At 37.5% G+C, this 27822-nt stretch overlaps 1 long non-coding RNA gene and 1 other non-coding gene across 2 annotated transcripts; one reads left to right on the forward strand and one right to left on the reverse strand.

The window, feature by feature from the left end:
- Positions 1 to 9911: 9911 nt before the first annotated feature.
- Positions 9912 to 10019, reverse strand: LOC112761500 (small nucleolar RNA R71). The gene has a single exon (XR_003181893.1). It is a non-coding gene; the product is annotated as a small nucleolar RNA R71 (small nucleolar RNA).
- Positions 10020 to 20261: 10242 nt separating this feature from the next.
- Positions 20262 to 20629, forward strand: LOC112754573 (uncharacterized). The gene is made up of 2 exons (XR_011873489.1): positions 20262 to 20423; positions 20512 to 20629. It is a non-coding gene; the product is annotated as an uncharacterized lncRNA (long non-coding RNA).
- The last annotated feature ends 7193 nt before the right edge of the window (positions 20630 to 27822 follow it).

Below are 27822 nucleotides of genomic sequence, written 5' to 3' on the forward strand. Positions count from 1 at the left end.
CTGTAAATTACAGTTTACCTGAATCCTAGTTTTCCTCCCTGAACCATGAGCAACTAAACCTCCACTGTTAATGTTATGAGCTCTGTCTATTTGTATGGATTGATTCTATTGTTTTTCTATTTTAATTCATGTATTGATTTATAATTTAAGAATTGTTTTCCTTCTTTTTCTTATGAAATTGGGTGGAACAGAAGTATGACCTCTTTCTAATTGAGTTCTTGTATAACTTGGAAAAGCTCTTTACTTGAACAACAGCTTGAAAATATATTCTCCTAAATTTCTAATTATCTGGATTTAACGGGATACGTGACATATAATCCTCTTATATTTAGGTAATTAGGATTTCTGTGGCATATAGCTAGAATTGAACGTCACCCCTTAATTGGAATTAATTGACCAAGGAATTGGCGGTTGATGAATTTTAGAGGAGACTAGAAAGGTCTAAGGAATTAGGGTCTAGTCACATATAGTTTGCCATGAATTAAATCTTACATGATTAAAATAGTTAATAAGAAAAGTCAATCCGGAAAATAGATAACTCTAAAACCTTAGCTGCTCTCTCCATATTTTATTCCCAACTTATTTATTTGTCTGTCTTTTAATTTTCTGAAATTACTGTTTAATGCTCTTTGAACTCTCAAACACCATTTTCTGTTTGTCTAACTAAGTAAATCACTTAACCATTGTTGCTTAGTCCATCAATCCTCGTGGGATCGACCCTCATTCACTTGAGGTACTACTTGGTACGACCCGGTGCACTTGTCGGTTAGTTTGTGGTTGTAAATTCTGCACCAATGTTCCTAGGAGGAGTTTAGATAGTGGTTTAAGAGCTCTGAATTCTGATGATGAATTAAGAGAGATGTGTTTCATGGCTCAAGAGAATGATGGACTAGTTGATATTTACTTTGAGCATGCAGTGTCATCACCCGAACTTCTAGAGGGGAAAGAGATTGTTCTGTATGTTGATGATGAGCATGATGAGCTCAGAGTGGTTGGTGAATCCAAGGTCAAGATGGAAAACAAAACCAACCTTGAAGCACTAAAAAAAGATAACCCTGCCAAGCCTAATGAGAAAGATGTAACAATGCCTGGCAATGAACCCCTAGCAAGCAAGATCCCAAAACAAGCTAACTACCCCCTGTCTCACAACAATGAACCCCGAACCACATCCAATTTTAATCCCAACGAAGGTAATAAGCCCACTGCCCTGGCTGATAACTGGTGCACGAAATTAAACTTCGCACAACTGAACAAACAAGTGCACTGGGTCCTCCAAATAATACATGAGTGAGTCAGGGTCGATCCCTCGAGGATTGTGATTTGAAGCAAGTTATGGTTATCTTTTAGATCTTAGTCAGGCATATAGAAAAGTTGTTTGTTTGTTTAAAACACATAAAAGTAAAATAAAGAAAACGTTACTCAATTGATGGTGAAAGCAATGATAAGAAGATGGTTAAGGCTTCGGAAATGCTTTATTCTTTTGGATCAATTCGGTTTTACTGTCTCCTCCAACTGTGAATGATTTCTTCTTTGGCACGCTGTATGTGATCAACGCCTTTCTTGAGAGGTAGCCGATTCTCCTCTAGAGCTGAACCCCAGGGTTAGTGTAGATCCAGTCTGATTGAGGGTGAAGATCCTGCAGTCCATTCCCCTTAGTGAGCCTATTCAAAACGCCACAGACAAGGTTGAATCTTCCAGATCAGAGAATGCTTCGCCTTTGGTTCTAGCCTCTACCACAAAGACTCTAATATTCCCATACCTCGGCTGAACTGGTGTCTCGAGAAGTCCCCAACAAAGTCGTGGATTAGCCGTCTAAGAGATGTATAATCAAGCTAGTTGTTCATCATTGTCTGATGAAAGACTCACTCTGAACCTATGTAGAATGAGATAACCTTATGCCGCTTTAACGCATTCATAAGGATGAAGAACGAAGATACATCTTAGAATAGAGAATCAGACACGGATTGAAGATAGAACAATAATACTTTCATTAATCCATAAAGCTCAGCAGAGCTCCTTCCCTCAACCTAGGAGGTTTAGAGACTCATACTGATAGAAAATACAATGAAAACATGTAAAGTGTTCGAAAAGGTCTCTTCGACTCTCTCAAAAGTGTAAAAGTTCTCAAATAAATACTAGACTGATGACTAAGGATTACATAAGAAGGGTAAAACAGTCTTTTAGTGCAAAAATCCACTTCCGAGGCTCACTTAGTGAGTGTTTGGGCTGAGCTTAAGTGATCTCCACGTGCTAGGATGCTCCTTGGGAATTGAACGCTGGTTGGGGACACCTTTATGGGCGTTGGACATTGGCCACTCCTCTTTGGGCGTTGGACGCTTGGACTAGGGTAGATGGCTGGCATTGAATGCCAGTTTTGGGCCTTTAATTCTGAAGCAAAATATAGACTATTATATATTTCTGGAAATCCCTGGATGTTAGCTTTCCATAGCCGTTGAGAATGCTCCATTTGGACTTCTGTAGCTCCAGAAAAGCTCTTTTGAGTGCAAGAAGGTCAGATCTTGACAGCATCTGCAGCACTTTCTCTGTCTCTGAATCAGACTTTTGCTCCAGCTCCTCATTTTCAGCCAAAAAATACTTGAAAGTGCATAAAAACAAAAAACTCAAAGTAGAATCCAAAAATGTGAATATTACACTAAAACCTATAAAAACTTAATAAAACTTAAACAAAACATACTAAAAACTATATGAAAATGATACCAAAAAGCGTATAAAATATCCGCTCATCACAACACCAAACTTAAACTGTGGCTTGTCCCTAAGAAACTAAAAACAAAGTAGGATAAAAAGAAGAGTAAGATACAATAAATCTTAGAGTTGTCAATGAAGCTCAGTTTCAATTAGATGAGCGACACTTAATAGCTTTTTGCTTCTGAATAGTTTTGGCATCTCACTATCCATTGAAACTCAGAAGTGTTGGTCTCTTTAGGAACTTAGAATCCAGATGATATTATTGACTCTCCTAGTTTAGTTCTTTTTTATTCTTGAACATAGCTTTTTAGAATCTTGGCCGTGGCCCTAAGCACTTTGTTTTCCAGTATTACCATCGGATACATAAATGCCACAGACACTTAACTGGGTAAACCCTTTTGGATTGTGGTTCAGCTTTGCTAGAATCCCCAGATAGAGGTGTCCAGAGTTCTTAAACACACTCTTTTTGCTTTGGATTACGATTTTAACTGCTCAGTCTCAAGCTTTTTACTTGAGACCTTCACACCACAAGCATATAGTTAGGGACACTGTCCATTTGGAGTGCTTAGGCCAAGATTTTGTTTCTTTTTGGCCTTCCCAACCATTGATGCTCAAAGCCTTGGATCCTTTTACCCTTGTCTTTTGGTTTAAAGGGATATTAGCTTTTTGCTCTTGCCTTTTGGTTTAAAGAGCTATTGGCTTTTTTTGCTTTTTATTTCTTTTTCTGCTTTTTTTTTTTTGCATAAGCATATAATTTTTTTCTTTTATTGCTTTTTTTTGCTGCTTTTTCTTGCTTCAAGAATCAATTTTTGAATTTTTCAGATTACCAATAATACTTCTCCTTTTTCATCATTCTTTCAAGAGCTAACATTCTTAATTCCAATTTCAATTATGCATTGTTCATTCATACATTCAGAAAACAAAAGCAATGACACCACATCAAGATAATTGAACTATTCTTAAAATAAAGTCAAAATTCATGTATCTCTCAATTCTTTTTCAAATAAAATTTTTCTTTTAAGTAAGGTGAGAGATATATGGAACATTTTATAACTTTAAGACATAGATGATCATGCAATAAGAACAAGAGAACAGAAAATAAAACATAACAGAAAATAGAAAAATAACATAAGAAAAGGGGATTAAGAGAACGAATCCACCTTAGTGATGGCGGCTACTACTCCTCCTTGAGGATCCAATGTAGTGCTTGATCTCTTCAATGCCACACCCTTGTCTCTGTTGTTCTTCCCTCATATCCCTTTGATCTTCTCTTATTTCATTGAAGATGTTGGAATGCTCTTGATGCTCCAACTTCAATTGCTCCATATTAATGTTCAATTCTCCAAGAGAATTATTCAATTGGTCCTAATAGCCTTGAGGAGGAAATTGCATCCCTTGAGGTATCCCAGGGATTTCTTGCTGAGGCGGTTGCACAGGCTCATGTGCATGCTCTCTAGTTTGCTCTATCCTCTTCTTAGTGATGGGCTCGTCCTCTTCAATGAACATGTCTCCCTCTATAACAATTCCAGCTAAATTGCATAGGTGACAAATGAGGTGAGGGAAAGCTAACCTTCCTTTGGTGGAAGGCTTTTCAGCTATCTTGTACAATTCTTGAGGTATCACCTCATGTACTTCCACCTCACTCCCAATCATGATGCATTGAATCATGATGGCTCTGTCAATAGTCACTTCTGACCGATTGCTAGTAGGGATGATAGAGCGTTGGATGAATTCCAACCATCCTCTAGCTACGGGCTTGAGGTCAAGCCTTCTTAGTTGAATGGGCTTGCCTTGGGAATCCCTTTTCCACCGTGCTCCTTCCACACAGATGTTTGAGAGCACTTGATCCAGTCTTTGATCAAAGTTGACTCTTTTAGTATAAAGATATGGGTCTCCTTGCATCAAAGGCAAGTTGAATGCCAACCTCATACTTTCTGAAATAAAGTCCAAGATTCTCCCTCGGACCATGTGACGATCGAGATTTTTGTCGGTAAAGAATTTTCACAGATAAGTTTTCGTTGCAAGTATAGCTTCTAGACCGGCAAGGAATCTTTTTCGTGCAAAATTTTGGTTGTCACGAGTAACAAACCCCTAATAATATTGATAACCGAAGTATTCAAACCTCGGGTCATCTCTCAAGGAATTGCAGGGAGGTGTTCTTATTATTGGTTATGAGTTGTGTAAATCGGGGTTTTGGATTGAGAAATAAGAAGAGAAAATTGCAAAGAAAATAAATTAATAACAATAAAAAGCCTTGACTAGGAGAGGATTAATCAGAAGTTCTATCCTTGTTGGATTTCCCAAGATTAATAGTAAAAGGTTGTTGTTATTACTTAGTTAACCCTTACCGAATAAGGGAAAGTCAAGTACATAAACCAACGTCTGTCATGAGTCCTAGTCCTCTTCCTTGGGAAGGTCTAGCATTAGTGCTCAGAAGGCCGGCCTACAACTTTCAATTATCACTAGGCTCTTGAGTTTCCCAACTCAAGGGTCTCCTATTAATCAATTCCCAAGTCAAGTTGAAAGCTACTCCATTAGATAGAACAATACTATAATATTAATAAATTCCTAAAATTGAAGATATCCATATGTAATTATGAACAAAGTAAATAGGGATTAAAAGAGTAAGGAAATAGAAAATAAACTAGAATGATCAAGACTTCAACGGGGTAGTAACTCTGTCAATATCCAACTCAAAAGCATAAAACTAGGAATCCTAGATCCTAGAGAGAGGAGAGAGCCTCTCTCTCTAAAAACTACATCTAAAACCTAAAATTGTGTGAATGAGAAGTGTCTGATGTGTTCGATCCCCTTTTCATTCTGCCTATAATCTGTGTTTTCTGGGCCTGGAACTGGGTCAAAAGGAGCCTAGAAATCGCTGGGAACGATTTCTGCAATTTCTGCACGTGGCGCATATCACGCGTACGCGTGCATCATGCGTGCGCGTCATTTTGGTGAAATCCCTTATCACATGCACATGTCAGTCATGCATACGCGTCGCTCCTCTTTTGCGCTGGTCACGCGTACGCGTCACTGCTCGCTGGTCAGCTCCATTATTTCTTTGTGTTCCTTCCATTTTTGCAAGCTTCCTTTCCCTTCTCCAAGCCATTCGTGCCCTATAAAGCCTAAAACACTTTAACACACAAATCACGGCATCAAATGGTATATAGAGGAGTTAAAATTTGACAAATTAAAAGCTCAGGAAGCGAGTTTTTAGTCATAGCATAAAATCAGGAAGGCAAACATAGAACATGTGAATTTTATGAATAAGTGTAGGAATAATCTGATAAATTCCACTCAATTCAGCACAAAATAAATCATAAAATAGTGGTTTATCAACCTCCCCACACTTAAACATGAGCATGTCCTCATGCTAAGCTTAATAGAAGCTATTAAGGAGTGAAGGCAAAATGGTAGGATGTATGAAATGCAATGCAGTCTATCTAGATGTGAGCTACCTATATGCATCATAATATTCTAATTACCATCTCTCTCTCTCTCTCTCTCTCTCTCTCTCTCTATATATATATATATATATATATATATATATAAGCATACATGTAGTCAAATTGAGTCAAATTTCCAAAATATCATATATGTACAATAAAAAAATCATATAGTAACTAGTTTATTATAAATAGGACCTTTTACTATTGTATTTTCATCTTGAGATCATCTTTAGATCATTTTGAGACTATCTTTGTATCACTTTTGATCTCTTGATCACGTTTAGGGGGCTGGCCATTCGGCCATGCCTGGACCTTCACCACTTATGTATTTTCTACGGTGGAGTTTTTACACCTCATAGATTAAGGTGTGGAGCTCTGCTGATCCTCATGAATCAATGCAAAGTACTATCGTTTTTCTATTCAATTCATGCTTATTCTTACTCTAAGATATCCACTCGCGCCTCAAACATGATGAATATGATGATCAAGTGACACTCATCACCATTCTCACTTATGAACGCGTGCCTGACAACCACTTCCGTTCTACATGCAAAAGCTTGAAGTGTATGTCTCTTGGATTCCTGGTGCACGACGCATGGTTGCCTCTCCTGACAACAGAGCCTTCTATTCCGTGAGATCAGAGTCTTCGTGGTATAAGCTAGAATCAATTGGCAGCAATCTTGAGATCCGGAAAGTCTAAACCTTGTCTGTGGTATTCCGAGTAGGATCTGGGATGGGATGACTGTGACGAGCTTCAAACTCGCGACTGTTGGGCGCAGTGACAGTGCACAAAAGGATCAATGGATCTTATTCCGACACTAGAAAGAACCGACATATGATTAGCCCTACATAACCCGTAGCCGGACCATATTTACTGAGAGGACAGACGGTAGCCATTGACAACGGTGATCCTCCAACATACAGCTTGCCATGGAAAGGGGTATGCATGACTGGATGAAGGCAATAAGAAAGCAGAGATTCAGAAGGAACAAAGCATCTCCATACGCTTATCTGAAATTCCCACTAGTGAATTACATAAGTATCTCTATCTTATTTTATGTTTTATTTATCTTTTATTTATCAAAAACTTCATAACCATTTAAATCCGCCTGACTGAGATTTACAAGATGACCATAACTTGCTTCAAGCCAAAAATCTCCGTGGGATCGACCCTTACTCACGTAAGTTATTACCTGGACGACCCAGTGCACTTGTTGGTCAGCTGCACGAATTTGTGAAGAAAAGTGTGCGATCACGATTCCGTGTACCAAGTTTTTGGCGCCATTTCCAGGGATTGTTCGAGTTTGGACAATTGACGATTCATCTTGTTGCTTAGATTAGGTAATTTTATTTTATGTTTAAGATTTTATTTTAATTTTCAAAAAAAAATATTTTATTTTGTTCTTCAGAATTTTTAAGAATGAATTCTAGAGTTTCAGATGATATGTGAAATCTGGCTGGCTGTTAAGCCATGACTAATCTTTCGGACCGAGGCTTCAACTTATCATCACAAGAGCTCGTTGATTTCTATCAATCTTGCTGTTGAATGTCATGACCTGCTAAAGCTTGGCTGGCCATTGGCCATGTCTAGTATTTTGGACCGAAGCTTTCACTTAAAGCTTGGCTGGCTAGCAAGCCATGTCTAATTCCTGGACCGGAGCTTTAGACTAACATTACATGATTCCTGGAATTCTTATTAAAAATTTTGAATTTCTTTATTTGCTTTTTCAAAATGATTCTCAAAAAAAAAAAAATACAAAAAAATTTATAAAACCATAAAACCAAAAATATTTTGTGTTTATTGTTTGGGTCTAGTGTCAAATTTTAAGTTTGGTGTCAGTTGCATGTTTTTACTTTCTTGTAATTTTTGAAAATATATGCATGGTGTTCTTCATTGATCTTCAAGTTGTTCTTGATGATTTTCTTTGTTCTGATCTTTAAATTCTCTTGTTTTGTGTCTTTTGTTGTTTTTCATATGCATTCTCAAATTGTTAGTGTCCCTAGTATAGAAAACTTCTAAGTTTGGTGTCTTGCATGTCTTTGTTTTCTTGAAAATCTTCAAAAATATGTTCTTGATGTTCATCATATTCTTCAAAGTGTTCTTGGTGTTCATCTTGACATTCAAAGTGTTCTTGCATGCATTATTTATTTTGATCTTAGTTTTTCATGTTTAATTCCATTTTGTTGTTTTTCTCTCTCATCATTAAAAATTCAAAAATTCAAAAATATATCTTTTCAAGTCAATAATACAGAGAATTGAAGATTCAGAACATACAGTAGAGGAATCACAGAGAAAAAGCTGGGCGTTCAAAACGCCCAGTGAGGAAGGAAATCTGGCGTTTAAACGCCAGCTAGGGTACCTGGCTGGGCGTTAAATGCCCAAAAAGGTAGTAATTTGGGCGTTAAACACCAGAATGGGTATCATTCTGGGCGTTTAACGCCAGGATGATACAAGGGAGGTAAGTTAGTTTTCAATTCAAATCTTTTTCAAATTTTCATGTTTTAATTTTTAATTTTGGGATTATATCTTTCAAAATCAAATCTTTTCAATCATATCTTTTTCAAAAATAAAATCTTTTTCATTTTTCTTCTTAATATTTTCGAAAACCTTGCTAGCAATTAATGTTTTGATTCAAAAAATTTCAAGTTTGTTACTTTCTTGTTAAGAAAGGTTCAACATTTGAATTTTAGAATCATATCTTTTAAATTTCTTGTAAGTCAAGTCATCAATTTTAAAAATCAAATCTTTTTAATTTATCTTTCAAATCTTTTTCAAAATAAAGTTCAGTCATATTTTTTCAAAATTTGATTTCAAAATCTTTTTCTAACTTCTTATCTTTTCACAAATTGCTTTTCAAATCTTTTTCAATTAACCACTTGAAATTTTTTGTTTGATTTTAAAAGTTTACTATTTCTTATCTTTTTCGAAAATTACTAACATCTTTTTCAAAATTCCTTTTAATTAACTAATTGTTTTGAATTCAAATTTCATTTTATTTAAAATTTTTGAAAATTCCATCTCCCATCTCTTTCTATTTAATCACTAACACCTCTCCTCTCTTAATAATTCGAACCCTCTCCCCTCTTTATATGTTCGAATTCATCTCCTTCTACCTCATCCTTCTACTCTTCTTTTCCTCTGACACCCCAAGGAATCTCTATACTGTGACATAGAGGATTCCATACTTTCTTTGTTATCTTCTCTTTCATATGAGTAGGAACAAGGACAAAGGCATTCTAGTTGAAGCTGATCCTGAACCTGAAAGGACTCTAAAGAGGAAGCTAAGAGCAGCTAAAGCACAATACTCTGAAGAGGACTTAATTGAAATTTTTGAAAAGGAAGCAGACAAAACAACCATGGCCGAACCCAACAACAACAATGCAAGGAAGGTGCTTGGTGACTTTACTGCACCAACTTCCAACTTCTATGGAAGAAGCATCTCTATTCCTGCCATTGGAGCAAACAACTTTGAGCTTAAGCCTCAATTAGTTTCTCTGATGCAACAGAATTGCAAGTTTCATGGACTTCCATTGGAAGATCCTCATCAGTTCTTGGCTGACTTCTTGCAAATCTGTGACACTGTTAAGACCAATTGAGTTGATCCCGAGGTCTACAGACTTATGCTTTTCCCTTTTGCTGTAAGAGACAGAGCTAGTATATGGTTGAACTCACAACCTAAAGACAGCCTGAACTCTTGGAAAAAGCTGGTCAATGCCTTCTTGGCTAAATTCTTTCCACCTCAAATGATGAGTAAGCTTAGAGTGGAAGTTCAAACCTTCAAACAGAAGGAATGTGAATCCCTCTATGAAGCTTGGGAAAGATACAAGCAATTGATTAGAAAGTGTCCTTCTGACATGCTTTCAGAATGGAGCATCATAGGTATCTTCTACGATGGTCTGTCTGAGTTTTCTAAGATGTCATTGGACCATTCTGCAGGTGGATCTATTCATCTGAAGAAAACTCCTGCAGAAGCTCAAGAACTCATTGAAATGGTTGCAAATAACCAATTCATGTACACTTCTAAAAGAAATCCTGTAAATAATGGGACAACTCAGAAGAAAGGAGTTCTTGAGATTGATACTCTGAATGCCATATTGGCTCAGAATAAATTATTGATTTAGCAAGTCAATATGATCTCTCAGAATCTGACTGGATTGCAAGCTGCATCCAGCAGTAATAAAGAAGCATCTTCTGAGGAAGAAGTTTATGATTCTGAGAACCCTGCAATGGAAGAGGTGAATTACATGGGAGAACCCTATGGAAACACCTATAATCCTTCATGGAAAAATCATCCAAATTTTTCATGGAAAGATCAACAGAAGCCTCAACAAGGCTTCAACAAAAATAATAGTGGAAGAAATAGGTTTAGCAATAGCAAGCCTTTTCCATCATCCTCTCAGCAACAGACAGAGAATTCTGAGTAGAGCCGCTCTAACTTAGCAACCATACTCTCTGATCTATCTAAGACCACTCTCAGTTTCATGAATGAAACAAGGTCCTCCATTAGAAATTTGGAGGCACAAGTGGGTCAGCTGAGTAAAAGGGTTACTGAAACTCCTCCTAGCACTCTCCCAAGCAATACAGAAGAGAACCCCAAGAGAAAGTGCAAGGCCATAACCATGGCCAACATGGCCGAACCTAGAGAGAGAGTAAGGAGGACGTGAATCCCAGTGAGAAAAACCTCATGGGACGTCCTCTGGACAAAAAGGAGTTCCCCTTTGAGGAACTAAAGGAATCTGAGGCTCATACAGAGACCATAGAGATTCCATTAAACTTCCTTTTGCCATTCATGAGCTCTGATGAGTATTCTTTCTCTGAAGAGGATGAAGATATTTCTGAAGAGCAAGTTGCTAAGTACCTTGGAGCAATCATGAAGCTAAATGCCAAGCTATTTGGTAATGAGAGTTAGGAGGATGAACCTCCCTTGCTCACCAATGAACTGAATGACTTGATTAGGCAGACATTACCTCAGAAGAAACCGGATCCCAGAAAATTCTTAATACCCTGTACCATAGGCACCATGACCTTTGAGAAAGCTCTGTGTGACCTGGGGTCAGGCATAAACTTCATGCCACTCTCTGTAATGGAGAAACTGGGAATCTTTGAGGTGCAAGCTGCAAGAATCTTCCTAGAGATGGCAGACAAATCAATGAAAGAGGATTATGGACTTGTAGAGGATGTCTTAGTGAAGGTTGAAGGCCTTTACATCCCTGCTGACTTCATAATCCTAAACACTGGGAAGGATGAAGATGACTCCATCATCCTTGGAAGACCCTTCCTAGCCACAGCAAGAGTTGTGATCGATGTGGACAGAGAAGAGTTAGTCCTTCAATTGAATGAGGACTACCTTGTGTTTAAAGCTCAAGGATCTTCCTCTGTAGCCATGGAGAGGAAGCATGAAAAACTTCTCTCAACACAGAGTCAAACAAAGCCCCCACATTCAAACTCTAAGTTTGGTGTTGGGAGGCCATAACCATGCTCTGAATATCTGTGAGGCTCCTTGAGAGCTCACTGTCAAGCTATTGACATTAAAGAAGTGCTTATTGGGAAGCAACCCAATTTTTACTTATCTATGTTAAATTTATATTTTCCATTTTTATTTTATGTTTTCTTTAGGTTGATGATCATGTGGAGCCACAAAAACAACTGCAAAAACTAAGCAAAAATAAAAAACAGTATTAAAAACAACACACCCTGGAGGATGAGCTTACTGGCGTTTAAACGCCGGTAAGGGCACCAGACTGGCGTTAAACGCCAGAAAGGGAAGAAAAGCTGGCGTTAAATGCCAGAAATGGGCAGCAACCTGGCATTTAACGCCAGGATTGGCACTCAGAGGGCGTTTACACGCCAGAATGGTGCAGGGATGTACAATCCTTGACACCTCAGGATCTGTGGACCCCACAGGATCCTCACTACCTCAACTCACTCTCTCTTCTTCACATATTCCAATAACACCCATCCCCAAATACCCTTCTCCAATCACCTCCATCTCTCCTCCCCATCACCTCTTCACCACTCACATCCATCCACTCTTCCCCAAAAATCCCACCTACCTCACTATTCAAGTTCAAACACTTTCCCTCCCAAACCCAACCCCAAATACACGAACCCTAACCCTCCCTCCACTCCTATATAAACCTTTCATCCCTCCTTCCATTTCACACATCACAAACACCTTATACCCCCAGGCCGAACTCACTCTCTACCTCCATCTCCTCTATTTCTTCTTCTTCTTCTTTTTCTTTCCTTCTTCTTTTGCTCGAGGATGAACAAACCTTTTAAGTTTGGTGTGGTAAAAGCGTTGCTTTTTATTTTTCCATAACCATTTATGGCACCTAAGGCCGGAGAAACCTCTAGAAAGAGAAAAGGAAAGGCAAAAGCTTCCACCTCCGAGTCATGGAAGATGGAGAGATTCATCTCAAAAGTCCATCAAGACCATTTCTATGAAGTTATGGCCAAGAAAAAGGTAATCCCTGAGGTCCCTTTCACGCTCAAGAAGAATGAGTATCCAGAGATCTAACATGAGATTCGAAGAAGAGGTTGGGAAGTTCTCACCAACCCCATTCAACAAGTCAGAATCTTAATGGTTCAAGAGTTCTATGCCAATGCATGGATCACTAAGAACCATGATCAAAGTGTGAACCCGAACCCAAATAATTGGCTTACAATGGTTCGGGGAAAATACTTAGATTTCAGTCCGGAAAATGTAAGATTGGCATTCAACTTGCCAACGATGCAAGGAGATGCACGCCCCTACACTAGAAGGGTCAACTTTGATCAAAGGTTGGACCAAGTCCTCATGGACATATGTGTGGAAGGAGCTCAGTGGAAAAGAGACTCCAAAGGCAAGCCAGTTCAATTAAGAAGGCATGACCTTAAACCTGTGGCTAGAGGATGGTTAGAATTCATCCAACGCTCAATCATTCCTACTAGCAACCGATCCGAAGTGACTGTGGATCGGGCTATCATGATCCATAGCATCATGATTGGAGACGAAATAGAAGTTCATGAGGTCATATCTCTAGAACTCTATAAAGTGGCTGACAAAACCTCCACCTTGGCAAGGTTAGCCTTTTCTCATTTCATCTGTCACCTATGCAATTTAGCTGGAGTTGTCATAGGTGAAGACATCCTCATTGAAGAGGATAAGCCCATCACTAAAAAGAGGATGGAGCAAATAAGAGAGCCCACTCATGGACCTCAACAAGAACATGAGGAAGTCCCTCATTAAGAAATCCCTAAGATGCCTCAAAGGATGCATTTTTCTCCACACAACTATTAGGAACAACTCAACAACTCTTTGGGAGATTTGAGTTCCAATATGGAGCAACTAAGGATGGAGCACCAAGAGCACTCCATTATTCTTCATGAAATTAGAGAGGATCAAATAGCCATGAGGGAAGAGCAACAAAGGCAAGGAAGAGACATTGAGGAGCTTAAGTACTTCATGCTTGATGTTTTATCTATGTTTGTGTCTTCATTACATGATCATTAGTGTCTAGTAACTATGTCTTAAAGCTATGAATAATTCCATGAATCCTTCACCTCTTTTAAATGAAAAATGTTCTAATTGCAAAAGAACAAGAAGTACATGAATTTCGAATTCATCCTTGAAATTAGTTTAATTATTTTGATGTGGTGACAACACTTTTTGTTTTCTGAATGAATGCTTGAACAGTGCATATTTTTTATAGTAAAGTTTATGAATATTAAAATTGTTGGCTCTTGAAAGAATGATGAAAAAGGAGAAATGTTATTGATAATCTGAAAAATCATAAAATTGATTCTTGAAGCAAGAAAAAGCAGTGAAAAACAAAGCTTGCGGAAAAAAAATGGCGAAAAATAAGAGAAAGAAAAAGAAAAAGCAAGCAGAAAAAGCCAATAGCCCTTTAAACTAAAAGGCAAGGGTAAAAGGGATCCAAGGCTTTGAGCATTAATGGATAGGAGGGCCCAAAGGAATAAAATCCTGGCCTAAGCGGCTAAATCAAGCTGTCCCAAACCATGTGCTTGTGGCATGCAGGTCCAAGTGAAAAGCTTGAGACTGAGTGGTTAAAATCGTGATCCAAAGCAAAAAGAGTATGCTTATGAACTCTGGACACCTCTAACTGGGGACTTTAGCAAAGCTGAGTCACAATCTGAAAAGGTTCACCCAGTTATGTGTTTGTGGCATTTATGTATCCGGTGGTAATACTGGAAAACAAAGTGCTTAGGGTCACGACCATGACTCATAAAAGTAGCTGTGTTCAAGAATCAACATACTAAACTAGGAGAATCAATAACAGTATCTGAATTCTGATTTCCTATAGATGCCAATCATTTTAAACTTCAAAGAAAAAAGTGAGATGCCAAAACTGTTCAGAAGCAAAAAGCTACTAGTCCCGCTCATCTAATTAGAACTAAGCTTCATTGATCATTTGGAATTTACTGTATATCTTCTTTTTATCTTATTTTATTTTCAGTTGCTTGGGGACAAGCAACAATTTAAGTTTGGTGTTGTGATGAGCGGATATTTTATACGCTTTTTGGTGGTATTTTCATGTAGTTTTTAGTATGTTTTAGTTACTTTTTATTATAATTTTTATTAGTTTTTATGCAAAATTCACATTTCTGGACTTTACTATGAGTTTGTGTGTTTTTTTTGTAATTTCAGGTATTTTCTGGCTGAAATTGAGGGACTTGAGCAAAAATCTGATTCAGAGGCTGAAAAAGGACTGCAGATGCTGTTGGATTCTGACCCTCCTGCACTCGAAATGGATTTTCTGGAGCTACAGAAGACCAATTGGCGCGCTCTTAATTGCGTTGGAAAGTAGACATCCTGGGCTTTTCTATAATAGATCATACTTTGCTCGAGATTTGATGGCCCAAACTGGCGTCAAAACGCCCACCAGAGACCCTTTTCTGGCGTTAAACGCCAGAACTGGCATAAAAGCTGGAGTTAAACGCCCAAACTAGCATAAAAGCTGGCGTTTAACTCCAAGAGTGGCCTATGCACGTGAAATCTTCAAGGCTCAGCCCAAGCACACTCCAAGTGGGCCTCGGAAGTGGATTTCTGCATCATTTACCTATTTCTGTAAACCCTAGTAACTAGTTTGTTATAAATAGGACCTTTTACTATTGTATTTTCATCCTGAGTTCATCTTTAGATCATTTTGAGACTATCTTTGTATCACTTTTGATCTCTTGATCACGTTTAGGGGGCTGGCCATTCGGCCATGCCTGGACCTTCACCACTTATGTATTTTCTACGGTGGAGTTTCTACACCTCATAGATTAAGGTGTGGAGCTCTGCTGATCCTCATGAATCAATGCAAAGTACTATCATTTTTCTATTCAATTCATGCTTATTCTTATTCTAAGATATCCACTCGCGCCTCAAACATGATGAATGTGATGATCAAGTGACACTCATCACCATTCTCACTTATGAACGCGTGCCTGACAACCACTTCCGTTCTACATGCAAAAGCTTAAACTGTATGTCTCTTGGATTCCTGGTGCACGTCGCATAGTTGCCCTTCCTGACAACAGAGCCTTCCATTCCGTGAGATCAGAGTCTTCGTGGTATAGGCTAGAATCAATTGGCAGCATTCTTGAGATCCAGAAAGTCTAAACCTTGTCTGTGGTATTCCGAGTAGGATCTGGGATGGGATGACTGTGATGAACTTCAAACTTGCGACTGTTGGGCGTAGTGACAATGCGCTAAAGGATCAATGGATCTTATTCCGACACTAGTGAGAACCGACAGATGATTAGCCCTATGTAACCGGTAGCCGGACCATTTTCACTGAGAGGACGGACAGTAGCCATTGACAACGGTGATCCCCCAACATACAACTTGCCATGGAAAGGGGTATGCATGATTGGATGAAGGCAATAAGAAAGCAGAGATTCAGAAGGAACAAAGCATCTCCATACGCTTATCTGAAATTCCCACCAGTGAATTACATAAGTATCTCTATCTTATTTTATGTTTTATTTATCTTTTATTTATCAAAAACTTCATAACCATTTGAATCCGCCAGACTAAGATTTATAAGATGACCATAGCTTGCTTCAAGCCGACAATCTCCGTGGGATCGACCCTTACTCACGTAAGGTATTATTTGGACGACCCAGTGCACTTGCTGGTCAACTGCACTGATTTGTGAAGAAAAGTTTACGATCACGATTCTGTGTACCAAGTTTTTGGTGCCGTTGTCGGGGATTGTTCAAGTTTGGACAACTGACGGTTCATCTTGTTGCTCAGATTAGGTAATTTTATTTTATGTTTAAGCTTTTATTTTAATTTTCGAAAAAAAATATTTTATTCTGTTTTTCAGAATTTTTAAGAATGAATTCTAGAGTTTCAGATGATATGTGAAATCTGGCTAGCTGTTAAGCCATGTCTGATCTTTTGGACCGAGGCTTCAACTTATCATCACAAGAGCTCGTTGATTTCTATCAATCTTGCTATTGAATGTCATGACCTGCTAAAGCTTGGCTGGCCATTGGTAGGGGTGGCAAACGGGCCTTAATTCGCCGGGCCGGCCCGCGTAACCCGCCAAAAAAGGCGGGCTGGGCTGGAAATTTGGGACCGCCGAAAGACAAAAGCCCGCCTAACCCAAACCGTTTAAACCGTGGGCTTTGGCGGGGCGGGGCGGGCTTCCCCGGCGGGCTGAAGTTTTTTTTTTTTTTGCTGAACCCATTAGGCCATTACCCATGAACCCAGACCCAGAACCCATGAACCCAGACCCACCCGACCCGACCCAATCCCCATTCCCCACCCAGCGAAATGGCTGAAAGCCTGAAACCCTAAATTGAATCCCCACTCCCTAATCCCTAATTCTAGATTTGTAGCTGCCTCACTCTCACGTCTCGCTCCTCTCAGTCACTCAGTCGTCTCGTCTCCAGTCTCCTCGACGGCTCTCAGCCTCTCACTCGGTTCCTCAGTCTCAGTTCCTCACCGTCAGTTCCTCAGTTCCTCACTCGGTCATCCTCAGCTCCTCACCGTCACTCTCAGTCTTTCACTTCCATCGTCCATCGACCTCAGCTCGAACTTCAGAGTTCCATCCTCACCCCTGACGGTTGCTGAGTCGGAGTCAGTTCCTCACCGTCGATCTTCGGTCATCGTGGCCTACTGAGTTATAGCCACCGTTGCTGCTCCATCTGGCCGTCGTCGCTGCTGCCTGCTGGTCTCGGTTCTGGCTCCTGGGTCTTGTGAGTCGTGACTTGTCCTCTGACTCTCTGGTCTCGTTCTCGGTCACGGCTGCTCCACGCTCTGGGTCTTGTGTTTTGGACTGTTTTGTGCTCTGATCCTTCAAGGTCTCCACTCTCCACAACTCTAACCTTTGTTTTCAAATTATTAACATAAGTTGATATATGATATACTTGATGATTGTAATTTATAGTGTGTGTTGGCGTTGCTAAGTGAAAGTGCATGGTGTTGTTATTTATTATGTACAGAAAAGGGTGTTTATGAGTGGTTTTGAGTTCAACTCCATCATGATATGATTATGATAGATGTATCAGATTTCAGATTCAGATGCTTTCTAAGACAGTGTTCATTTCTACTTGTATGTATACTTGCATGTATGCCAGTGGTAATTAATATTAATAATTAAGTAGCTTGTCAAGTGTGAACTATTAGCAGTAAATTAAAAGTATACTTGATATGTAAATTATTTGGATATTTGCCATATATATGTTGTATAATTAAGTAGTGCTCGTTTGTTGTTTCACCTTTGATTTGATTTCGTTTAATTTGCATCATGTTCCTTTTCTTTCTTTTAGCTTTGCCTCTTCTATCTTACTATTTTCTCCTTTACTTTTAATCAACCATCAAAACTTAGAAGCAAATGCAACAGAGTGTATTACAAGATATTTGCCATAAATAGTTCATATATTGTGAAATAGAAAATTATATTTGTTAAATTGTTGTTGCAATTACTTTGTATTACAAGATATTTAGTCTTAATAAGTTAGGATGTCCCTCATATATTGTATGAGACATGCATGGCTTTGTATAAAAAAAAATTAAAATATTTTAAGAGTGCAACTCTTGTTATTTGAAAGTTGATTATATATTCAACTGTATAAAGAGATGTTCTAATATAACTATTTTTAGGGGTATAATTAAAATTTATTAAACTTGTTATAATATTATTAGTAGGTATTTTTAATGATTGTTGGTTAAATACTTGAATTTTGAAATATGAATTCTGAAACTGTTGATCTTTAAACAGAATTTACTTTTATTTCAGGAAATATGAATTCTGAAACTGTGAGTAACCTTGTTACTACTGGAGTTGGTTCTGAGGCTGCTCCGGTCGAGATTGATGAACCTAGTTCGAAAAGGCTGAGACAAGCAACCTCCAATGTTTGGAATTTTTTCAAAAAGCTCGGTCCAGATAAGGATGGAGTAGAACGTGCTGAGTGTAAAGGATGCAAGAAAGTGTTTAAAGCTGGAGGTAAGCGATATGGCACTTCTACTATAAAACGTCATCTTGATAGTTGTACTCAAATTAAGCATGAAGATATTGGTCAGACTATAGCAGAATTGCAACTTAAAATGGGTTCACTTAAGATTGATTCAGGAGTGGCTAGAGATATGTTTGCTGGGTATGTAGTTGCTGGGGATAAGCCTTTTAATATGGTTGATGATAGGAGATTTAGAAATTGGGTGAAATATATTAGTCCAACTTTGAAACTTCCTTCTAGGAATACGGTTAAGGCTGACATAGTGAAAGTCCACAAGAGAGAAGCTGCGAAACTTAAAAAAATTTTAGTTTCCATTCCAAATAGAATTTGCTTAACATCTGATCTTTGGACTTCAAGTACCAATGAGGGGTTTATATGTTTGACTGCACATTTTGTTGATGAGAACTGGAAATTACAGAGTAAAATTCTCAATTTTTGTCATATGCCTCCTCCTCACACAGGATATGAATTGTCTTCTAAAATCTTTACGCTTTTGACTGAGTGGAAAGTTGATAAAAAGATTTTTTCCATTACTTTGGATAATGCTTCTTCTAATGATACTTGTGTTGAACACTTGAAAAGTACTTTGGATGTGCATGGTTCATTGTTGTGTGGTGGTGAATTCTTTCATGTTCGTTGCTCTGCTCATATTTTAAATCTTATTGTCCAAGATGGAATGAAAATATATGGTGATGCAGTGTGTAAGATTAGAGAGGGTATTAAGTTTCTGAGAAAATCTGAAAGTAGAATGGTTAAGTTTAAAGAATGTTTTGAAGATATTGAGGGACTTGAGTATACGACTGCATTATGTTTAGATGTTCCTACTAAGGTGGAATTCACTTTATGCAATGCTTGCAAGTGCTATTCCTTATAAGAAAGCTTTTGAATTGTATAAAGTAAAAGAAGCTGGGTTTAGGGAATATTGTCCTTCATCAGATGAGTGGAGAAGAACTGAAAAGATATGTGATTTCTTGTTACCATTTTACGAAACTACCAAGTTGATGTCTGGAACTTCTTACCCAACATCCAACTTGTATTTTTTACAAGTTTGGCAAATCCAGCTGATTTTAATGAATAGTTTGAAGAATGATGAAGTGCTTATAAGGAACATGGGAGAAAAAATGATGATTAAGTTCAAGAAATATTGGGAAGAATACAGTGTTGTTCTTGCATTTGGGGCAGTTCTTGATCCTAGATTTAAACTCAACACTTTGGTTCATTGCTATAATGAGATTGATCCTATTAGTGCTAAAGACAAAGTGGAGCATGTGAAGAGTAAGTTATACAAGCTTTTTGAGGTTTATGACCAAAATTCCTCTACAACTGTAGAGAGTTCTTCCCAACTTTCAAGTAATTTTTCTCAAGCAACATCTTCTGCAATTGGAACTCAGCTTATTAAAATTGTTGGTGTAAGTATTTTTATCTACTTGATTATATGTATTTTTTATTTTTCATGCTTTTTGATTCATATATTGTTTGTAATGCAAAGGATTTGATGTCCCGTAATCAAGAAGCTGAAGTGAAAAGTGGAAAGAACCAACTGGATATTTATTTGAGTGAGGCAACATTATTTTGCAATGATGCAATCATTGATGTTTTGCAATGGTGGAAAGACAACCATCATCGTTTTCCAACACTATCACTAATGGCACGAGATTTGTTGAGCATTCCTATTACTACCGTGGCTTCAGAATCTGCATTTAGCATGGGTTCTCATGTTTTGAATAAGTATAGAAGTCGTTTGTTGTCAGATAATGTTGAAGCGGTGATTTGCACCAGAAATTGGATACGTGGATATGATGATTTTGGTATATTATATTTATGACATACATACTTGAGTGATTTTGAACATTATTATGTACTATTTTGCTAATATATTTATTTACTTTTTTCTAGAGGAAGATAAAGATCAGGAAGATATTGCAAAAGGAGAAGGCTATTCTTCAGGAGTTGGTTCCAATGATGTTATTGACTTATATGAAGATGAAGATGAAAATTAAGTGTATTGAATTAAGTTTAATTTGCTTTGAAGACTATTTATAATTATGTTTTTGGACTTTGGATTATATATTTATTTTGTCTATGGGACTATTTATAACTATGACTTGAGTATTTTGGATAATTGGATTATGTTTATTTACTTTGAAGACTATTTATATACTTTGAAGACTATTTATATTTAATATTTGTATTTATATTGATTTAAATTGAAGATATTAGATATGTTCTTATAAAAAAAAAATTAATTAGGCGGGCTTAGCCCGATTTATATTGATTTAAATAAAAGATATTAGATATGTTCTTATAAAAAAAAAAACTAATTAGGCGGGCTTAGCCCGCCAGCCCGCCATTAGGCGGGGCGGGCCAGCCAGCCAGAGAGCGGGCTTCCGGCGGGGCGGGGCGGGGCGGGGCGGGCTTCCCCGCCTGACACCCCTAGCCATTGGCCATGTCTAGTGTTTTGAACTGAAGCTTTCACTTAAAGCTTGGCTGGCTAGCAAGCCATGTCTGATTCCTGGACTGGAGCTTTAGACTAACATTACATGATTCCTGGAATTCTTATTAAAAATTTTGAATCTCTTTATTTGCTTTTTCAAAATGATTCTAAAAAAAAATACAAAAAATTTATAAAACCATAAAACCAAAAATATTTTGTGTTTCTTGTTTGGGTCTAGTGTCAAATTTTAACTTTGGTGTCAGTTGCATGTTTTTACTTTCTTGTAATTTTCGAAAATATATTCATGGTGCTCTTCATTGATCTTCAAGTTGTTCTTGATGATTTTCTTTGTTCTGATCTTTAAATTCTCTTGTTTTGTGTCTTTTGTTATTTTTCATATGCATTCTCAAATTGTTAGTGTCCCTAGTATAGAAAACTTCTAAGTTTGGTGTCTTGCATATCTTTGTTTTCTTAAAAATCTTCAAAAATATGTTCTTGATGTTCATCATGTTCTTCAAAGTGTTCTTGGTGTTCATCTTGGCATTCAAAGTGTTCTTGCATGTATTATTTCTTTTGATCTTAGTTTTTCATGTTTAATTCCATTTTATTGTTTTTTCTCTCATCATTAAAAATTCAAAAATTCAAAAATATATCTTTTCAAGTCAATAATACAGAGAATTGAAGATTCAGAACATACAGCAGAGGAATCACAGAGAAAAAGCTGGGCGTTCAAAATGGCCAGTGAGGAAGGAAATCTGGCGTTTAAACGCCAGCCAGGGTACCTGGCTGGGCGTTAAACGCCCCAAAAGGTAGTAATTTGGGCGTTAAACGCCAGAATGGGTATCATTCTGGGCGTTTAATGCCAGGATGATACAAGGGAGGTAAGTTAGTTTTCAATTCAAATCTTTTTCAAAATTTCATGTTTTAATTTTTAATTTTGAGATCATATCTTTCAAAATCAAATCTTTTCAATCATATCTTTTTCATTTTTCTTCTTAATATTTTCGAAAACCTTGCTAGCAATTAATGTTTTGATTCAAAAAATTTCAAGTTTGTTACTTTCTTGTTAAGAAAGGTTCAACATTTGAATTTTAGAATCATATCTTTTAAATTTCTTATTAGTCAAGTCATCAATTTTAAAAATAAAATCTTTTTAATTTATCTTTCAAATCTTTTTCAAAATAAAGTTCAGTCATATCTTTTCAATCATATCTTTTTCAAACAAATATTTTTTCAATCATATCTTTTCAAAATTTGATTTCAAAATCTTTTTCTAACTTCTTATCTTTTCACAAATTGATTTTCAAATCTTTTTCAATTAACCACTTGAAATTTTTTGTTTGATTTTAAAAGTTTACTATTTTTTATCTTTTTCGAAAATCACTAACATCTTTTTCAAAATTCCTTTTAATTAACTAATTGTTTTGAATTCAAATTTCATTTTATTTAAAATTTTTGAAAATTTCCTCTCCCATCTCTTTCTATTTAATCACTAACACCTCTCATCTCTTAATAATTCGAACCCTCTCCCCTCTTTATATGTTCAAATTCATCTCCCTCTACCTCATCCTTCTATTCTTCTTTTCCTCTGACACCCCAAGGAATCTCTATACTATGACATAGAGGATTCCATACTTTCTTTGTTATCTTCTCTTTCATATGAGCAGAAACAAGGACAAAGGCATTCTGGTTGAAGCTGATCCTGAACCTGATAGGACTCTAAAGAGGAAGCTAAGAGCAGCTAAAGCACAATACTCTGAAGAGGACTTAACTGAAATTTTCGAAAAGGAAGCAGACAAAACAACCATGGCCGAACCCAACTATAATAATGCAAGGAAGGTGCTTGGTGACTTTATTGCACCAACTTTCAACTTCTATGGAAGAAGCATCTCTATTCCTGCCATTGGAGCAAACAACTTTGAGCTTAAGCCTCAATTAGTTTCTCTGATGCAACAGAATTGCAAGTTTCATGGACTTCCATTGGAAGATCCTCATCAGTTCTTGGCTGACTTCTTGCAAATCTGTGACACTGTTAAGACCAATGGAGTTATGATAAACCACTATTTCATGGTTTATCTTGTACTCAATTGAGTGGTTTTTATCAACTCTTTACCCACTTATTCATACTATTTGCATGGTTTTACAATTCCTTCCCAGAATTTGTTCTATGATTGAAAACTTGCTTCCTAGAGTCTTTAATTTGTGTATTTTAATCATCTCTTATTACCATTCGATGCCTTGATATGTGGGTTAAGTGATTTCAGGGATTACAGGGCAGGAATGGCTTAGAGGATGGAAAGGAAGCATGCAAAAATGGAAGGAATACAAGAAGTTAAAGAAATTGCAAAAGCTGTCCAGCCTGACCTCTTCGCACTCAAACGGTCATAACTTGAGCTACAGAGGTCCAAATGATGCGGTTCCAGCTGCGTTGGAAAGCGAACGTTTGGGGCTTCAATTTGATATATAATTTGTCATAGTGGCTGTATAGCTAGGTGATGCGAACGCGTGCTTCATGCGGACACGTCGCAGTGACGAAAATCAGCGTGACAGAATTCGCAATCAGCAATTTCTAGGCTGTTTCTGACCCAGTTTTCGGCCCAGAAAACACAGATTAGAGGCTATAAAGTGGGAGAGTCCATCCATTCATAAAACAAAAGCTAATAATTCACAATTTTAGGTTTAGATGTAGTTTTAGAGAGAGAGAGGCTCTCTCCTCTCTCTTAGGATTTAGGATTAGGATTCCTCTTAAAGGATTTAGGATTTCTTCTCAATTTCCAGTTTTAATGTTCCTTTTATTTATTTTATCAATATAATTTATGAATTTTTCATGTTAGATTTGAATTTATGATTAAATATAATTTGAGGTATTTCAGATTTATGATTTTTACTTAGCTTTTTATATTCTTGGCTTTAATTGATGAATTGATTAATTGGAGACACTTGAGTTATAAAACTCATTGTGATTGATAATTGTTATCTTTGCTAATTAATTTGAATTCCAATAACTCTAGTCTTTTCTTAGGAATTGACTAGGATCTGAGGAATCAAATTGATTTATCCACTTAACTTACCTTCATAGTTAGAGGTTAATAAGGTGGGAGCAAAATCCAATTCTCATCATAACTGATAAGGATAACTAGGATAGGACGTCCAGTTTTCATATCTTGTCAAGAGTTTTCTTAATTATTAATTTATTTTTCTTGTCATTTAAATTACTTGTTCCTTATTTCAAAAACCCAAAAAATTCTACCTTTTCCATAAACAATAATAAATCATACTTCTCTGCAATTCCTTGAGAAGACGACCCGAGGTTTAAATACTTCGGTTTATTATTTTTATTGGGTTTGCTTTAGTGACAAACAATCCTTTGTATGAAAGGATTCTTGTTGTTTTAGAAACTATACTTGCAACGCAACTTATTTATGAAATTCTAAACCGTCAAAAGTCCTCTCGTCAAAATGGCGCCGTTGCCGGGGAATTGCAAACGTGTGCCTTATTATTGGTTGTTGTAAATATTTACTTTTTGGTTGTTTATTTGTTTTTATTTTTGCTTTTTCGTAAATTAAGAGGTTATTGGTTTTTATTTAGTTATTAAAATTTTCAAAAATAATGTTCCTTGTTCTTTCTTGATCTTCAAGTTGTTCTTCGTGTTCATATTGACCTTCAAGTTGTTCTTGGTTGTTTTCTTCGTTTTGATCTAAAAATTTTAAGTTTGGTGTCATTTTATTTTTTTCTCTTTCCTCATTAAATTCAAAAATATCTTTTCTCTTTATTTTAATTGATCTTTTTCAGAAATTAAAAAAAAAATCAGATTTTTATTTTAAAATTTTTATCTTATCTTATCTTAGTTTTAAATTTAAAAATTCAAATCTTTTTCAAAAATCATATCTTTTTCAAAATCTTATCTTATCTTATTTCAAAATCAAAATTTCAAATTCCAATATTTAAATTCCAAAATTCAAAATTCAAATATCAAAATTTAAATTTAAAATTTTAAAAATCAAACCTCTTCAAAATTTACACCTTTTTCAAATTTTTATCTTATATTGTTGTCAGTGTTTCTAGTTTTAGTAGTTTATTTTTATTAATTTATTTATATTAGTTTTTATTTTTATTTTCTTTAGCTACTATGAACTCTCACCCCTTTGGCTATGAGTCTGGTTACAATTATGTTGCAGGGAGAGGAGATTACAATGAGAACATTCATCAAGGATGGGACAACCAAGGATGGGAGGAGCCACAAGGATTTGATCAACCCTCTTGGCAACAACCTCCACCAACATACTATGACCAAGAGCCCTTCCAAGAGGCATACCAAGATAACGGCTATGGTGAGCACTCTTTTGATTATCAACAACCACCACCATACGCCTATGAACCCCTTCCCCAACATAACTTTGAACCACCACACTCACAAGCCCCTTTCCACCATTCACCTTCATATGACCCTTATCATCATCCACCATACCAACCACCTTATGAGCCATATGACCCATATCTAGAACCACCCCAATTCCAATCCAACTACTCCCAAGAACCACCACTTCAATATTCACCATCTCCATGCCCTTACCAAGAAGAACCACCTCCGTGTTATGAGCCTTTTCTCCAGAATAATGAACCCTTCTATCCACCCCAAACCTCCATGGAGAACACACTTACCTCTCTCATTAGTCTCACCTCTAAACTCCAAAATCTTATATCCCGCATGGACCAACCCTCTACTTCCAATATTCAACCCTCAAGCTCCAATGCACTTCCACCTCAACCACATAATGATCCACCCATCCCATCACCACCCCCCATGGAAGAGCACCCACATCCATCAATCCAAGAGTAACATGATCCTAATGATACTATTGACATGGAACAAGAGAGAGAGGATCATCTTCGCGAATCCATACTTCATAAGGAGCTAGAGGAGGCACTAAAGGTGAAGGTAGAAGAGACCTTTGCAGATGAAGGAGTAGTTGAAGGGAGTTGACATAGAAGGGAGATCATCAAGGAGGAGTACGATTTTATACTTAAACAATTGGACAAAGCAGTAATTATTGAAGAGGAAGAAGTGGTTGAAGACTTAGGAGATGCAGAACCTCCATGGGAAACTCAAGTCATAGAGCCTCATTCCAAGACGTTTGAAATTGATGTTGAGGAGGGTGTACAACCTCCAAGGCATATCATGGTTGAAGACTTGGAAGATGTTGATCAAGAGATGAAGATTCAAGAAGAAAAAGCACAACCTCCCATGCTCTTGGTAAGCAATGAAGAAAAGATTGAAGTGGAAAAAAGCTACCAAGAGGAAGATGTTGAAATTGAAGAAGCTTGCAAAGAGGTGGAAGTTGTCAAGAAAGAACACAAGGGAATGGAGCTTGAAATCACCCTGCCAAAGCTGTTAGAGACCTCTCCCCCAAAGCCATTACCATCCAACACAACATTCAAGTGGGTAAAATACTTATCCTTAACCTTTACTTTCCCACTTGAATATGGGCTACTGGAGACGGATGGTCAACTTAGAGCTCTTTGTGGCATTAAGCGTAAGAGGGAGATGGTCAGTGGTAGAAGTTGTCATGCAAGGTTCAATATGGTTGTATGTTCCAAGTTGAAATGCAAGGGTTGGCGTAGAGCTAGATTGCATGGGTTTAGGAAGTTATTTGACAGCTCCCCTGAGGATTCAGATTGCTTGCCACCCGGTTGGAACACTGATGATCAACAAGAAGACGGGTGCAGAAACAAGATTTGGGATCCAGGAATATATGAGGATCAATTTTGGGAGCTCAAAGCTTGTGAAGAACTCCATCAAAGCTTGAGGAATTTACTTGGAATAGATAGAGCTTTATGGAAGTCCAAGCATTGGTGGAAATTTCAAGATGAGTTCAAGCACAAGCCACCATGACAAGGAGCTCGCCAAATGTCCAACTTAAGGACCTTAACTAAAAGTGCTAGGTGGGAGACAACCCACCATGGTATGATCGTTCCTTTTTCAATTTCAATTTTTATTTCGTTTTGTTTGTCTTTAAGTTTTATTTTATTTTATTTTATTGAACCTAGAATTATTCATAACATCCATATCAGCATTGCATTTTGCATACTACATAAAAAAAATGGCACGCAACGCGTCTGCGTCACCTGTTCCTTAGGAAGAAAAGAGACTTTACAGAAAGTCACGCGAAAGCATGGCTGGAGGCATGCCTTTGGCACAAATTGATCCACGCAACCGCGTCGCTGACGCGTTCGCGTCATTTGCGAAATAGCCTCCCCACGCGTCCGCGTCACCCACGCGAATACGTGGCCCTGTAAAATCGACGTAAAAAGGTGTATGGTAGTAAGTTGAGCTAGAATTGGGCTGGAATGGTGCTGGAAGCACCAGCCCTATCACGCGAACGCGTGCCCCACGCGTCTGCATCATTTTTCAAAAGGAGGCCATTCACGCGATCGCGTCACCCACGCGAACGCGTCACCCTAAATTTTGGCAATGTGCGTATCACACAGAGAGTTGTGCGTGCGCGAGGCTGCACTCGCGCCAATAGCACAAATCAGGTCACGCGACGCGTCCGCGTCACCTGAACTTATCGCCCAGCACGCGAACGCGTACCCCACGCGTCCGCGTCGCCTGCGCCGCACATAATCTAAATTAGCGCCAGATATCTTATCTTTTCTTCCCCAATCATAATCTTTTCTTTTCCTTCTTATTTCTTTCTTCTTCCCTTTTTACCTTTTCATTATTATTTTTATTTTTATTTACGTTTTCTTCTTCTTTTCTTTTTGTTTTCATT

This window comes from Arachis hypogaea, chromosome 16 (assembly GCF_003086295.3).
Source record: "Arachis hypogaea cultivar Tifrunner chromosome 16, arahy.Tifrunner.gnm2.J5K5, whole genome shotgun sequence".
NCBI lineage: Eukaryota > Viridiplantae > Streptophyta > Magnoliopsida > Fabales > Fabaceae > Arachis > Arachis hypogaea.